Raw genomic sequence first — 11,610 nt, 5'->3', positions numbered from 1 at the left:
TCATTTCTTGCTAACAGGAAGGAGTATTAACCCAGGATGTGTCTTTTGTGCTTAATAGACCACCCAAAAAAGGTCTTGGGACTGCCCTAGGGTCCCAAACACCCAGTGGAATTGCCAGCTGGCTAAGAAAGACTCCTATAGCTTGAACCCAGACAAAATATCTGAAGTAAACAAGAGAGAGGGGAAGTTTATTCTGACGTGTGATTTCAGAGGATTCATTCCAAACTCAGCTAGCTCATTGCTTTTAGGCCTGAGGTGAGGAGTAATACTGCAACAGAAAGTGTGGAAGGGGAAAGATACTCATGGAATTGTGGCCAGGAAACAGAGCCACAGAGACAGTAAGTGCTCAGGGACAAAATACCACCTTTGACAGTGTGCCCTAGTGATCTACAATCTAAGTCTCCACCATCCCGCAGTAATGTCATCAAAATTTTAGTATAATATTCCTTTAATTCACTGGAGACAACAGAGACCTCTTGATGTAATCACTTCTCCAAAACCCCACTTCTGAAAATGGCTGTGTTTTGAACCAAATCTTCAACATGTGAATCTCTGAGGGGGTGGGGGAGGTGTTGTATGAATACCATAACAAGATCCAGTTCTACACAGTTCAAGAATGGCTCTTCCCGAAGGAGGTTTTTGTCAAAAGTGATCCTTGACCTCATCTATGAGAAGCCTAAAACTGGACCTATGACCCTTGATCCTTCCACAGTGTTCTGTGACATGGAATGTGTTGGATATATTTTATAGAATACTTTAACTCAATGGTTCACTTGACTTGCCCAACCAAGATAAGTAATCAGGAAGTTATCAAAGAGCCAAAGGACAGATTTAGCTAGGATGTCCAACTCCCTGGGGCCTGTTAGGGCACTTCCTAGGCATAAAAGCCCAGATTAGGCAAAACAAATAAATGGTCCACTGCTGTGGTCATTAAGCATTAGAACTTCTGGTATCTGTAGCCAGCTCTTCTAGATAAAATGACTGTCTGGACACAGGTTTGAGATGACTCACAACATAAAATCTAGAAAATGAAGGCCTTCTTCAGCATCTACCAGTTTGTGTCCTAGAGAAAAAGAAAACAGCCTTCTAGACCAACAGAGCAAGCTAACGCTTGTTTCTAAGCCACCATCCATGAAAATGGAATTGGTTAGGCATGCATTTTTTTTTCCTTTGGAGTTTCTTTCAAATCTGTTGGTTAAAAAAGAATCTGGGAAAAAATGATGACCCGAGTGAGCATGAGAGGAAGGGTGAGGCAAATGACATTTATGATGACTGGGACTTACAATTTCAGTAGCTCAAATGGTGACCTTGGGATCATGAGAACTGGAAATAGTTCACTTAACAGATGGTAGGCAGCTCTTGTCAGAGAGAACGCTGCTCAGAGTGTGAGCCTAATTGAGTCATGCATATCTGTATAAATTAACATTTTAAAAGCTGTAGTATCCTCAGGAGAATTTTCAAAGTAAACATTTCAAGTTTTCCTGATCTTTCCGGCGGAAAACTTATCACTGGACAAAAGTGAAGGTAATCTGTTCGAAATAATACCATCCACATTCATATGGACAATGAATGCATCTTTAAAAGGCAGTGGCTAAAGATACTCTTTCTTTTTGGCATTCACAGTGTTTTTATGTAAGTTCTGTTGTCTGAATGGCTCCTTGGGGCAAACATCTGCCTATTTGAAATTTTATTAGGAAAATAACTTCATTTAAATCTTTCCTCATGGTCCTTTCATGCAAATTTCTGTATCCAGTCAACCCAACTAGAGAAGTTGAAGTAATTATGTATGTCTAAATTAGCCTATTTAAAATTTTTAGGTATCATCTTGAGTCATTTTTACATGCAACTATACGTCTAACCCTGAATATTGATCATTTTCTTCTTTTGATTCACTGAGACTCCTCCAACAATATCTACAGCTTAGGCAGGGGATGATGTACTTGTCCAAGCTGTTCTTGGGATCTGTAAAACTAGATACTGCTAATTAAGTTGACATCTGTTAAGCTCAGTTTAAAGCTGACACAGTAAAAAGAAAACATCCTTTTAAATTGTCATTTCTAAGAGAGAGAACTGTGTAAGTGAAGGGATAAAATAAATAAGTCAGGGCCCAGGCTATATACAAAGAAGGAAATTCACTTCAGGTTGGACTAATAATACTTGGAACGTTTCATTCATTCATTCATTCATTCATTCATTCATTCATTCATTTATGTGTGTGCACACTCACATGTGCCATGTTGCAGGTATGGATGTCAGAGGACAATCTGTAGGAGGTGGTTCTCTCTTTCTATCTGGGTTCCCTGGATTGAACTCAGGTCAGCAGACTTGGTGGCAAGCATCCTTACCTTCTGAGCCATCTCACGGGCCCATTTGTAATTATCTTAAGAGTTCTTAGTCAGCAAAGAAATTTTAGCGATTCTTATCATTTGGGCCTAGGTGTCAAATCCAAATGTTCCACATTTTGAAATTTTGACAGTAATTACATATTCATAGTTTAAGACATTCAGGCTGAGCAGAAGCTTGCAAACTTAAAAATGTCTTTCTACAGCTCTGTAATTCATTTTCCTAGCCACGTCCCACTGCCTAGAAGGCCCAGTCTTGAATACCATCTTTTGTTGCCTCTTCCAGTGGCTTCTTCAATGCATCTACATCATATGATTCCAGCAATATTTCCTGTGCACTTTAAAAAGTGTAAAGAGATCCAGTAAGTTCCCATTATGAAGATAAAGAATTCCTTCTTTCTCAACTCTACTTCCCACTTCTCTGTTCTCATGAGTTATGTTATAAATTTTGGAACTTGTTTGGCTTACTTTTGCAGCTGTAAATAATGTGTTCAAGGCTCTCTTGATCACCCTTGGACAGTATCTCCAGATGCCCATTAGGAGAGGACATACGACTTTGCCCATTGTTCCTGAGAGTGGATCCATTACTTTCATGCTGTCAAAGTTGCCAGAGTTTATTTTCCATTTCAACCAAATGCCAAAGCCTTGCCCCTTGGGCTGCTATAGTAGCCTACTCTTAGTGGATTAGAACTTTTTTAGAGAATTGTTTCACAGCCTTAGCCTAGAGGTAAATTCAGCTCCTGATAGGACCATGAGAGATGTTGGCAGGGCTGGAACTCTGAGAGACTTATAGGCATAGTTGTTTCAAAGATAAAGCTTCTAACTGTCATCAGGTTTTTGCCTTGATTTTTTCCCTTTTATGCATGCCATCTCCTACCAGTATGGAGTTTTGAATTTCTTTTTGATATGGAAAAGGGACTTCTGTGTTGCTTTTTGTAATCTACAAAGGTATTCTCATCAATTTTCCATCATTTCCAGAAATTCACTAAGATCTCTGGCTGGCTAAGAGTCCTCTTTTCAATCTTAGCGGTAGTGAAGGTCTATTGATCTTTTATTGTGGTACTATGATATTGGTTTTGTGGGGGAGGGAGACTTGGTGGAATGAAAGAATAACTCATATATCTTCACCCATGATCATAAGCAGAAAGTCTTGCTCTTTTATTTCATTTCTTGTCTATAACTAACACATCTGACTCTGTTTTATTTATGTAGGAGTTGAATGGATGCATTTCTGGCCAGTGTTCTCTGTTAAAAATGGAGAACATCTTTCCCAGAAGTCATTTCCTATTCCTAGATCCTGAGGCATCTCTCTGATTCAGCTCCCACACAGAGCTACAGTCCTGTTTCCCTGGATTTCATGAGTGCTTTGCTCCAGTTAGAAAGAATGACTCACTGTTTTCTAAAAGAATCCTTAATTTGCTACATTTGTGCTTTTATTCTGCAGTTCTTCCTGACCCCACCCCATGATGCTCTCCTGTCCCTCTCTGAGTCCTGAAGCACCGTCTAACCAATACAGATGCAGGGTAATCAGCGTCAGCTTCTTTGGGTGTCCTCTGACCTGAGCTGATTCTAGCTTGCTGTGCTGTGATCTTGGAGCATCTATTTCTTTTGTGGGACTTATAGTTGCTTGGGGTTGTACCTGTCTTCACAGTATCTTGTTATCCTTCCACAGTCTCATCGAGGAACACCCATGTATCTATATAATTCTTAGAACATGGGGATTAGCGCTCCTTTCTGTCCCTGTAATAGCAATCAAAATCATTTCTTAGAATTCTTTCTGTATCAAAGGCATTGTTTCTTCAACAACTGGTCTTAAGAATTCTTAACATCAACTCATTTTGCACTTGAAGATACTTCAGTTAGATGCTCTCTACAAACATAAAATGGACTTCAGTGTGGGGTGAGCTGGAATGATGAGGAATAAAAACAGTGTGAAGCCTAGCCTCCACACCATAGTGGTGTCCTTTAGGCCCTAAAACACTGAATATATAAAGTATCTGGAAGCTTGCAGCAGAAGAGCGAGCTCATAGCTGAAAATACTACCCTTCAGATGACCTGAGCCCCAGAGGCTCCAAGGCACTAGAAAGAGGCTTTTATTTTGTAGTTGTAAGCAACTCTTGGTGTCTCTAACATTCAGTCGTTCTAACTTGTTTCATGGAAGTTGCACGCTGACCATGGTGCTGCTCTTTGTCTCCTGTATTCTGGGGTGCAAGCTGAAGTGTTGCCTTGTCTGAGGTACACTGCCCTCATAGCATCAGTGGCATATGGCAATATTGCATGGTGACTTTATAAGCTTCGATGTTAGAGGGACTTTATCTAAAGGGAAAAGAATGGCTGAAAACATGATATACACTACCCTAACTCAGACAAAGCATCTGAGGTATCCTAGTTTGTCTCTATTGCTGTGATTAAAATGTGAAGACCAAAAGAAACTTGGGGAACAAAGGGTTGATTTGACTTCCCCTATCACACTACAGTGCATCATGAAGAGATACCAGGCAGGAACTCAAGGCAAGAATCTGGAAGTAGGAACTGAAGCAGAGACCATGGACAAGATCTACTTACTGTTTGCTCTTGATAACTTTGCTCAGCTACCTTTCTAATATATGTCAGGACCACCTGCCCAGGGAAGGCCCCACCCACAATAAGCTGGGCCCTTCCAGGTCAATCCTTAATCAAGAAAATGCCACACAGAGTTGCCCAAGGCCAATCTGATGGAATCATTTTCTCAAAGAGGTTCCCTTCCCCCCCCCCCCATGCTAGCTAACATCAAGTTGACAAAAATCTAACCTGTACACAAGGTAATAATTATAACAAAAATAAGAAAGTAGTTAAAAACACAAATTGTTTCCTACATGACCAGACATTCATCACATTCTTCTTTAACAACGTCTGGCAAATTAGTGGTAGGCACACACTCACAGAGGTTAATTTATTAGCCTAAGGAAATTCAGCTAAGCTAGATAGAGAAAAAAAAAATATTCTTAACCAGAGCTGCTGGAACTCAGTGATAATTCCTGAAGTCTGTCGTTTATTGTAGGAGAATAGTGTTGGCCATCTTCCAACACTTCCTGGAGCAAGATGGAGGAAGGAAGGAAATATTCAAATTAAAAGGAGGTGGGTGTTAGCGTTTGCAGCAAACACTGAATCTCACATTGCAAAGCATTATTCAGTTATCAGTCTGCTTATCAACTTCTCTACATGGTGGGGGTGTGAAGGGCATCAACACTGCAAGGCTTCCTTTACCTTCTTGATTCAAATCACCCCTATGATTCATGAGTGCAAAGCACAACAGGGACCAGGGAGGAGATGCTGAAACAAGTCATCTCTAGTGAATTTAAAAGCTTTCTTTCCCCTGGCCTATTTGTCAGGAAAATAGAGTCAATTTGCTTAGAGGCCTCCTTAACTGTGGATTCACACCAGAAGTGGGACTTCTCTGTGGAATCATGCAAGGCTTTGCTGAGGTAATAATTACCAAGGTTGTCCCGATTGTTGGACCTACAATTAAATGAAGATGGAAAGCCAGAATATTTCAGGTATTACCCCATGTGGCAAAACCAATCATGAACAGTGAGCAAGTAGTTGTTGTGTGTTAGTAGGGATTACTAAACAGACCCTGAAACAATAAAGGTAATCAAAACATGAGATTTTTAAAGCCAAAGAAACAAAGAGAATGTTCATGTGCTGTAAAATAGGACTATTCATGCCTCCCTCATATGACTAAAGGAAGAAATGGTATGAGGTTTTTAGCACTTGATAACAGTTTAAATTATTATCTCCAGATCCATAAAATCTCTGAAAGCAAAGATCTTGTTTTAGTTAGGACTCTATATTTGGTCCAAGAGTGATTGTTGACTTATTACAAACCCTTAACAAACTTTTATTAAAAGGATAGATGATAAAAAGTGATTAATAACTAAATTTAAAAGTGAAAATGTTGAAATAAAAGGTAACATTCGTAAGAGAAAAGACTAAATTCTAGTTAAATATAGTAAATAAGTATGTAGAAATACAGGCACACCAGTTTCAAATCTTTAGAATTAGCAGAAAAAGGGTCTTGAAGGAAAGTCAAATTTCTGAATCCTCTCAGGAAATGATTTCTTATGTTCTGCATTACGAGTCTGAGGGCGCTATCCCATGGTGAGACTAAAGACTATTCTCATGAGAACACAATACAAGCATAGATATGTGCCACGAGAAAGCCAGTGATGAAACTATTCCACATTACTCCATGCCTCTAATTCTACTTAGAACTGACCATCTGCAGGCAGTAAAAGGCCAGACCCTTGTCCCATGAACACTAGAGCAGCTCAACCCTCTACCTGCATACTCCTATTTGCACGCATCCATAATGTGTTTATACAGTTAGAGTCAGTTGCTACTGGACACAATTTTTAAGATTTTGTACTGGTTGGCCCAGTACTCTGCCTCAAACACTCAGACTTCATGATTTGACCATTCAAGGCTTTTAAGATAATGACAGGTTTTGAGGAAATGGTAACTTGTCAAATTGAACAACTCAAAACTCAACCAAATATGAAATTATGGCCTTTAGAGTTATTGCCAACTAAATAAAAGATAGAAAAGCATTGTTGAAGGTACCCAGGTCAACACTGCAGTTCTGAATAGGGCCTGGGATATGACTTTTTATAAAATTGAGATTTCAATAAGAGGTTAATATGAGATTATGGTCAAAGTCAACATCATCTGGTGTTCTTGGAAGTCTATAGACTGCTTTTTGATGAGGTACACATAACATCGCTCAGAGCACATTAAATATTAGGTTATATAGAGCTTAAAGCAAAGCAAAGTGAAATGACTTGTATGTTTTTTGAAAAATGAGTCACTAAAGGCTCCAGAAATTGAAGTCTAGACAGAGTGAGTGAATAAAGCCGGCAACAACAGAACCAGTAATTGCCACGGGCTGTGCCAGGGCTGACTGCACCATCTGTGCGGCCAGGAGGCTATGTAAAGGGCTAGCTCAGAAGGGCACGTTCCCTTCTGCAGGTCTGCTTCCAGGCTCAGAATGAGCCACAGATTGTCTGTTTGATGTCATTGTATAGGAACAAACTTTCCACAGAGCAATTATTCACTTTATAGTTACCTCAAACTCTCTGGGGCTCCCACAGATGCTGCTACAGTGTAAATATGAGCTCTGCTCCTCCTCACCAAGTTAGGAAACATCTCAAAGGAAAGACAAAGCTTTTGCTTGTATAGTATTTCCATATCGATTCCAAAGAGAAGAGAGTCTCTAAAGTTCTTACCAACTAGAAGGCGTTGTCCTTAGCACTGAGTGGCCCACACTGTGTATACACATCTCACACAGAGCCCTGGACATAGCAGGTACTCCATAATCTTCACTGAATTAAATGTGCTAAAATTCTTGGAACAAGTAATATTAATTTCTTCCTCAGGATTTCTTTGGAGAAAGTGATTCTTTATTGATCCATTTTCCCCTCTCCCCTTCCTCCTTTTCCTCTTCCTCTTCTTTCTGAGTGTTCTAGATACTCACATGCACCACCATACTACTTGTTGATAGTTATTGCCAAATCCTTTGTTTTTTTTTTTTTCTGGTTGACTTTGTAAGATTTGTTTTATTTCTATTCAGCATCAGTAGAGCTATAGTTCAAATATCACTCACCCCAATCATTTTTACTGCCCATCAACAAGCACTTCCTTTCTTAAACAGGCTTGGTAGCAACAAGGTTGGGGCTGTCAGGAGGTCCGCCATCACGCACTGCTTTCCTCCAGAGTATCTCACCATTTTCATGGCAGTTCCTCATCAGACTCTTGAGAACTCCCATCTTCTAGGTCTTCTCATCTGGATGAGACAGGTTGGAACTTTCCATAAGTTTTATAAATACTGAAAGGAGAATAAAGGACATCAGCGTGTCCCATACACATTAAATGACAGATTTAGAGGTATATATATATAAATATATATATATATATATTTAAATGTATATATATTTAAATATATATATGAGTATGCGAGTGTAGTGCCTGTAGAGGCCAGAAGAAGGAATTGGTTTCCCTAGAACTGGTGATACAGACGGTTGTGAGCTGCCTGATATGGGTCTGTGAACTGAACTCAGTTTCTCAGCAAGAGTAATACTTGCTGTTCACCATTTGTGATGACTATTCTTGATTGTCAACTTGACTGCACCTGAAATTAACTAAAACCCCAAAATGGCACACTTGTGAGGGGTCTTTGCTTAACTTGAAGTGGGAAGATTCACATCTAATCTGGATCTTTGAGACAGGAAGATACAGTCTTAATCCAGATCACTTGAGCTGGAAAAAGACACACCTTTAATCTGTATCTTGAGGAGGAAAAACACAATATTAATCTAGATCATTTGATCTGGGAAAATCCAACTCTACCCTGGGCCACACCTTCTGCTGGCCGCCTATATGAGGACATGGAAGAAAGAAGCTTCTGCTCATTGCCTGCTTCCCCTCACCTTGCTAGCAAGTCCATCCCTTCACTGGCGTTAGAACGTACTTCTTCAGGATTCCAGCATATACTGAAGACCAGACATCCAGCCTTGTGCACTGAGCAATTACTGGATTCTTGGACTTTCTGGCCATTGCTGGCCATTGTTGAATTAGCTGGACTGCAGCCTATAAGTCATTCTTTTAAAACCCATATATATATATGAGAGAGAGAGAGATTCATTCTGAGTTCTGTTACTCTAGTGAACCCTGACTAATACTCCCTGAATCATCTCTCCAGCCTTCAGTGATTTATAACATGCTAAAATTTCCAAAGGAGAGAGAGCCTGAGATTTATCGCAAATGTGGATATAGATGGAAAGAGCCCTTCATTACTAGAGAAGTCAGCTTCTAGAATGTTTTTAAAAACATAAAAGCTGACATGAATCTAAGGCCTCCTGGCACAAATTTTCTCACCAGGGCCGTGTCTGGTGTCTCTCTGACACTGCTGAACTACACTAGCATCTCAGTCTCCCCTGCCCCCACCCCCAGACTTCTATGCATGGCCTGTCACTCAGGCACCAGAGAGTTGTCAGGACCATCTCAAGCTGCTGACCTAAGGCAAAGTCATTGCTCCATCTGGCCTCTTACTCTGTTTTGCCCTTGCCTTTCTGCAAGAAATCTGTAGCTTCCCAAGATGTTGGACTGCATCAGTCCTTTTGGGCTGATCAGAGAGTGTCAGGCTATGTTCTCTATCTCCGGTCTGTGCTGGGAGTCATAAACCTGCTGTGTTCTAATATACCACTGGCTTTGGTCAAAGGACGGTCAGGTTGCATGGATGACAGGCTAGGGTCATAGGAATAAGTCCTGTTTCTCTTTCTTCCCATCACTAAGCTGAAGGACACCAAGGGCAGATCAATGGCTATTTGTATCAGACTGTTTTCACCATTGGATACAAACAATGGCTTTTTAAAATGTTCAGCATAATTTGTTTATTGTTTCTTTGAGAATTTCACATCATGCACCCCAATTCCACTAATTTCCCAGTCCCTCCATATCTGCTCTTTACCCTTGAACCTCAAAATAAAATGAAAAAAAAAAGCCAAACTAACCAAACAATAAACCTCTTTACTTCATCCCTCCATCTTTCCTGCCTCTCCAACGCCTCTTCTTTCATCTTAGGGGCACTAGGAGCCTCAGTATGTCACACAGTATATCCTTTTGTCCTGTCATCTTTCCTTGCACATGTTCATTGCAACGAGTCATTGGTCTGGTTCAAGGCCTCTGGTTTCATCACTGGACCCTCATTAAGACTCCTCTCGGATATCCCTCTGACACCTGAGTCATGGAAATCTCGTTCCACAGACCTTCACACACTCCAGCAGGTCATAGATGGGATAGATATTAGGGTGGGCCAATCCAAGGCCCTGGATGTGGGTCTGGGGGGTTTGCTGAGCTGGTCAGTCTGAACCACTGGGGCTACCCCTCTTAAATGAGGGGTGGAACAGTTCTCTTACGCCCATGTCACTAGGGCCGGGTCTCCCACACCCATGGTGAGAGGTAGGGCCATCTGGGCCATCTCTCCCAAGTAGGGGGAGCAGCTCTCCTGTGAGAGTCAGGACCAGCTTTCTTGCTGCAGAGTCCAGCAAAGGGCAGGGCCAGAGAAGGGCAGGAATGGCTTCAGCATGGCCCTCTGATTTCATCACACATGGTTCCTATGGAACCCTGTGGTAACAGGGGCCACAGACATCAACACAGACCCCAACTGCATTAGGACCATGGACCTAGACATGGCCCTTGCCTGCAGCTTGGGGAGGCAGCACAGGCCACTCAGATCAGCGTGGCTCTGGTGACAGCATGGCCCTCGGAACAATGGCTTTTTATGGGTAATTATTGAAGACATTTTACTCAGAGCATTGCTTTAGGTCCTAGAATTGGGAAAAGTGAGTTGTAGAGGAAGAGGAGCATTCATCAGAACATAAGGGTTCCCAGTGTTCACTGGGACTTACTCAGGGTAGGGAGAGCTATTCTCTGTAACTTAATGCAAATCAATCTAGTATCTTTTACCACTTGACTATCTTGAAAATAAATAAGTTCATATTTCTATAACAGATGTTATACTTAGATGTCCATAGTTTGTCCTTCTATACTCTTTAGTGTTGCCAGTTTCCAATGACTGGCAACAGGTACCATTCAGGCCTGCCCTTACTTCTCTTCCTTCTAGCTGATGCTCTGTTACTGATACAGAAGTAATTGAAACACATCAACTGAAATTTTTTAAAAAATTATTTCTTTTTAACGTATTTAGGTGCTTTGCCCAGCATGTATGTCTATGTATCGCTTGTTGCAATGCCTACAGAGGCCATAAGAAGATGTTGGAAAGCCTAGAATTGGAGTTACAGATGGTTGTGAGCTACTATGTGGGTGCTGGGAACCAAACCTAGGTCCTGGAAGAACACCCAGCTCTCTGAGCCATCTCTCCAGCTGCCAGCAATTTTTTTTTTAAATAAAGCACTTTTGTAATTTGAGAAGTAGAGAAGCCACAGAGAGTAGGAATCACCTCTGGTGGTTGATATAGAGAAAAAGATCCCTGAGAAGCAAATGGTCAACATTTGACAAAGAATATGGAACAGAGGGAGCTCTTTGGTGGATCCTAGTTTTTGATGCTCTGAGAGCTCAGTCTCAGGGTCATTGTCAGGCAGTGTTTCCTCATGTGACTGGCTGTAGAGTGGGCTGCCATGAGCTTCTTCTACTTGGGACTCCTTTCACGTGAGAAATGTTCATGTGACTCAGGATACACAGCTACACAAATAGGCAAAACCAAAATGAGATG

Source organism: Peromyscus eremicus, chromosome 6 (genome assembly GCF_949786415.1).
Source record: "Peromyscus eremicus chromosome 6, PerEre_H2_v1, whole genome shotgun sequence".
Lineage (NCBI taxonomy): Eukaryota > Metazoa > Chordata > Mammalia > Rodentia > Cricetidae > Peromyscus > Peromyscus eremicus.
This window is presented reverse-complemented; position numbering follows the sequence as displayed.